The sequence below is a fragment of the Pelophylax lessonae genome (genome assembly GCF_965119305.1).
Source record: "Pelophylax lessonae genome assembly, chromosome: 1".
NCBI lineage: Eukaryota > Metazoa > Chordata > Amphibia > Anura > Ranidae > Pelophylax > Pelophylax lessonae.
This window is the reverse complement of record NC_138768.1, coordinates 581599049-581605048: the sequence shown is the minus strand read 5'-3', so window position 1 is coordinate 581605048 and position 6000 is coordinate 581599049.

The following is a 6000-nucleotide window of genomic DNA, read 5'->3' as shown; positions in this document are numbered from 1 at the left end:
CCGGGACTCTCCCCAAATGAACCAGATTGCATTTTACCAGCTTAAATAGTAATAACACCTTAAAGTGGAACTTTACTCTCTCAATCAGCATTGACTATTTTTAGTTCTTTTGCTGCTAGGATTAGTAAATAGATAGGAAAGTAGATCATATTTGCTTGTTAAACATTTTTTTTTACATTTCTTCAGTTACTTCCTGGTTTCAATGCTTAGGCAAATTATGTTCAGTAGGAGAGGAGATGCTTCCTCAGCTAAGCACACCTACTCCTGCTTGCATGCCAGAGCTAAGGACAGGTGGATTCCAGGTAGTAAATGCCACATTAATTATCTGCCCTTACAAAAGATGGCCACAGCCAGAAGTGCTATAGGGTGTTTTTTAAAGTGATTTCTTAACCACTTCCATACCGAGTCATGTAAAATGACGTCGGCAAAGTGGTTGTAAGGATCCGGGCCGCCGTCATATGACGTCGCCCGGATCTCCCCTCTACTGCGTGCCCCCGGGGGCGCACAGCGCGGCGATCGGGGGTGAGGCTCGTCCCTCGGACATAGCCCATCCCTGATCAAGGTAAACAGCCAATAGAAATTGGCTGTTTACCATGTGATCGGTTGTGTCAATCACAGCCGATCACATGAGCGGCTCCAGCACGAGCCGCTCGTTCTCTCTGCAATGCGCGCCCCCGGGGGCGCGCAGAGCAGCGATCGGGGACGAGGCTCGTCTCTCGGACAGAGTCGATCCCCGATCTAGGTAAAGAGCCAATGAAATTGGCTCTTTACCACGTGACCGGCTGTGTCCAATCACAGCCGGTCACAAATGTCAACAGAGAACACGGTAACTAGCTGTCACCGTGTTCTCCTCCTCACACACTGATCCTGTGTGAGGAAGAGAGTGTGGTAACAGCTAGTTACCAAATACAGTGCACCCCAAACACACTGATTGCCCCCCCCTCCAATAAAGAGCACCTGTCACTAGCCCATCAAAGTACCCGAGTACCTGTCACTAGCCCATCAGGTACTCTGATGACAGGTACTCGGGTACTCTGATGGGCTGGTGACAGGTATTCGGGTACTCTGATGACAGGTACTCGGGCACTCTGATGACAGGTACTCGGGTACTCTGATGACAGGTACTCGGGTACTCTGATGACAGGTACTCGGGTACTCTGATGACGGGTACTCGAGTACTCTGATGACAGGTACTCGGGTACTCTGATGACAGGTACTTGGGTACTCTGATGACAGGTACTCGGGTACTCTGATGACAGGTACTCTGATGACAGGTACTCGGGTACTCTGATGACGGGTACGCAGGTACTCTGATGACGGGTACTCGGGTACTCTGATGGCGGGTACTCGGGTACTCTGATGACGGGTACTCGGGTACTCTGATGACGAGTACTCGGGTACTCTGATGACAGGTACTTGGGTACTCTGATGACAGGTACTTGGGTACTCTGATGACAGGTACTCGGGTACTTTGAGTACCTGTCAACGGAGTACCCGTCATCAGAGTACCTGAGTACCTGTCACCTACCCATCAGAGTACCCGAGTACCTTCCACCTGCTCATCAGAGTACCTGACGCCTGAAGTACCCGAGTACTTGCCGCCTGCTCATCAGTACCCATCACTACTCATCAGTACTCATCAGTACCTATCACGTATCAGTACTGATCATCAGTACCCATCAGTACAGTATCACCTATCACTATCAGTACTACTCATCAGTACCTATCACCTGCCTGTCACCTGCCCATCAGAGTACCCGAGTACCTGTCACCTGCCTATCGGAGTACCCGAGTACCTGCCACCTGCTCATCAGTACCAGAGTACCTGTCACCTGCCCAACAAAGTACCCGAGTACCTGTCACCCTTCATACAGCCACCATGTCCAAGTCCAAAAAGGTTTATATACGTCCTCCGTTTAAACCTAAATACCGGTGTTATGGCAGCAGATAGCTGCCATAACCCTGGTATTTTTTTAAACGGTGGACGGCTGGCTTTCCGATAAGGGTGGTCCCAGCGGCGGATTCGCCGTGGGATCACCCTTCCGGGATGGTGGAAGAGGCGCCCCCCCTCCCGCCGCGTTCCGGTCCTTTTCCCCGCTTACCGGACCCGCCGGCAGCAGGGAAAACGATCTGGTCCCAGATCCTCACAGACAGGATGTCGAGTGAGGGCCAGCTTGCCCTCACTCGACTCTATGGTCTTGGAGGACCGGAGCTACGGAAAATGTTGTTGCCTAGCAACCCGTTTAAAGGTCCTTTTTTTTTTTTTTTTCATTTTATATAATAATTTTTTTTTTTTTTCTATCTTTTAGTGTACTTGTGAGATCTGAGGACTTTTTGACCCCAGATCTCACAAAAAAGAGGTCCTGTCGTGCCTATTTCTATTACGAGGAATGTTTACATTCCTTTTAATAGAAATAAAAATGATCAATTTTTTTTTTTTTTTAACGGTGTAAAAATAAAAAATAATAAATAAAATAAATAGTAAAAAAAAAAAATTAAAGCGCCCTGTCCCCGTGAGCTCGCGCGCAGAAGCGAACGCATACAGAAACCCCGCCCACATATGTAAACGGTGTTCAAACCACACATGTGAGGTATCGCCGCGATCGTTAGAGCAAGGGAAATAATTTGAGCCCTAGACCTCCTCTGTAACTCAAAGATGGCAACCTGTAGAATTTTTTAAATTGTCGCCTATGGGGATTTTTAAGTATGAAAGTTTGTCGCCATTCCGTGAGCGTGCGCAATTTTGAAACATGACATGTTGGGTATCTATTTACTCGGCGTAACATTATCTTTCACATTATGGAAAAAAAATTGGGCTAACTTTACTGGTTTCTTATTTTTTAATTAAAAAAAGTGAATTTTTTCCAAAAAAATTGCGTTTGGAAGACCGCTGCGCAAATACGGTGTGATAAAAAATATTGCAATAATCTCCATTTTATTCTCTAGGGTCTCTGCTAAAAAAAAATATATAATGTTTGGGGGTTATAAGCAGTTTTCTAGCAAAACAACTGATTTTAGCTTGTAAACACCAAATGTCAAAAATAGGCCTAGGCAAGTGGCTAGGATGCATGATGATGCTCCTTGGATGTTAGGCCCCTCTATATGGCTAGGCTGTGAAAAAGTCTCACACATGTGGTATTGCCATACTCAGGAGGAGTGGCAGAATGTATTTTGGGGTGTCATTTTTGCTGTGTACATGCTATGTGTTAGGAAAATCCTATAAATTGACAACTTTGTGTAAAAAAAAAGTTTTCATTTTTTTCCCACATTTTCCAAAAACCTGTGGAAAAAAAATGATATGTTCAAACGACCCATAATGCCTCATAGAATATACGTTGGAGTGTTTGCTTTCCAAAATGGGGTCATTTTGTGGACTTTTCCATTGTATTGGTGCTCTAGGGCCTTGAAAAGTGTGATAGGTAGTAAGAAAGTTTTATGTGTATTTATGCTCCTAGAACGCCTGAAGGTGCTTTTTGGACGTGGAGTCTCTTTTTGTGGCCAGGCTGTGTAAAAGTCTCACACATGTGGTATCGCCATACTCGGAAGGAGTAGCAGAATGTATTTTTGGGTGTCATTTTTGCTGTGTACATGCTATGTGTTAGAAATAGCTTATATATTGACAACTTTGTGGGAAAAAAAAGAAAAAAAAATTGTTTTCTTCATTTTCCCAAGAATTGTGGGAAAAAATTACAACTTCAAAAAACCCACCATGCCTCTTACTAAATACCTTGGACTGTCTACTTTACAAAAAGGGGTCATTTGGGCGGTATTTGTACTGTCCTGACATTTCAGGGCCTCAAGAAAGGAGATAGGCAGTCAGTACATCTGGTGTGATCAATTTTCAGTAATTGGTACCATAGCTTCTAGACTCAATAACTTTCACACAGACTAAATAATATACACTAATTTGTGTTAATTTTACCAGAGACATGTAGCAGTATACATTTTGGCCCAAATGTATGAAGAAAAATTAATTTTTTGCAAAATTTTATAATTGAAACTAAAAAAAGTGTTTTTTTTCAAAATTTTTGCTCTTTTTTTGCATATATCACGAAAAAAAAACCCCAGTTGTGATCAAATGCCACCAAAAGAAAGCTCTATTTGTGTGAAAAAAATGATAAAAATTTTGTTTGGTTACAGTGTAGCATGACTGAGCAATTGTCATTCAAAGTGTGAGAGTGCTGAAAGCTGAAAATTGATCTGGGCAGGAAGGGTGTCTAACTGCTCTGTATGGAAGCGGTTAACAAGAAAAAGCATAGAGACATGGATGGATAGATGGTGAGTTTTCTTTGAAAATTAAAAAATAATTAAATAGCATTTGTGGTTAGTGGTACTCTGATAAAGTGTAGTTCCACTTTGAATTCACTTAATCTCTTTACTTATATAATGTTCCCCAAAGATCTTGATAGATTTACTATTTTAGCACCTACAACGGTATGTAAGCATACTTATTTATTGCAGCTGTTTTTGTGATCTTCTTGCAATAAAAATGAAAATCCAATGATGTTGGACTCAATTTCTTTGTCTTATTGAAGAGCTGATTTTGGTCATAGTGCTCAGACTGGGTCTAGGGTGGTATGTCATTGTATTTATCGGCATTTAACCACTTGCCGACTGCCTAACGATGTTCTACGTCGGCAGTCAGCCCCTCACAGGCAAAGCGTAGGTCTACGTCGCTAGCCTGTGAGGCTCTAGGGAGCAAGCGTGCGCCGCCGGAGGCGCGCTCCCGCTCGCTCACGGACCCCCCGCATATGATTGTCCATTACAGCGGGAGAAAGGCAGGCGGCTAATGTAAACACAGCCGCCTGTCATTCTTCCCTGTGTAAGAATTGAGATCATACGGTTCTGCTATGTAGGACCGTTGATCTCTGTTCTTACTCCTCAAGCCACATCCAATCACAGTTAGAAGCACGCCCCTAGGAACACACTTAACCCCTCCCTCTCAAAAAAAGTTAACCCCTTCACTGCCAGTGTCATTTTTACAGTAACAGTGCATATGTATAGCACTGATTACTGTAGTAATGTAACTGGTAACCCCAAAAGTGTCAAAAATGTCAGTCAAGGGTCCGATCTGTCCGCCGCAATATCGCAGTCCCGCAAAAAAAAAACGCAGATCGCCGCCATTACTCGTTAAAAAAAAAAAAACAACAAAAATGACAAAAATCTTTCCCTTAGGTAGTAAACGCAATAACTTTTGCGCAAACCAATCAAAATACGCTTTTTGCAATTTTTTTACCAAACATATGTAGCATAAAACAAATTGGCCTAAAATGTTAAAAAATTTTGATTTTTAAATTTTGTTTGGAGGAATTTCATATAAAACAATGTGAAAAATGTTATTTTTTGCAAAATTTACGCTCTTTTTTTTGTTTATAGCGCATGATCAAAAAATCGCACAGGTGATCAAATACCACCAAAAGAAAGCTGTGTTTGTGGGAAAAAAAGGACGTCAAATTCGTTTAGGTACAGCGTCGCACAACCACGCAATTGTCCGTTAAAATCACGCAGTGCCGAATCGCAAAATAGGCCCTGGTCAGGAAGGGGGTAAAATCTTCCGGGGCTTAAGTGGTTAAAACAGAACAGTTTATTTTTTCTCAACAAAATTGTCATTTCGCTCTAATGAGCTTAAAGTTGGCTAGTCAAAACCAAAAATATTAAACCATTTCTTTAGGTATTCTGTTTTTGTATGATGGCCTTCCACTGCAATAAACTGGCTGATTAAAAAAAAAATGGAGAAAACAATGATGGTGCTGCGAATGAGATTCAAATGAATGCTGTTTTTCCTTTTTATAAGAGATGCTCTGTAATTTAAGGTTAATGGTTTTCATGGTTTAACACGTTATTCATTTTAAGCAGATTCCTAGACTGTGGATGGTGAACTCTCTAACCTCGACTTGGCCAAGACATTAAGTGAGTTTTTTTTTTTTTTTTTTTAAATGAGTGCTCCTTTTAAATGCCTTGCTATTTGCAGAATTACACACAGACTGTTTGTACATCAGC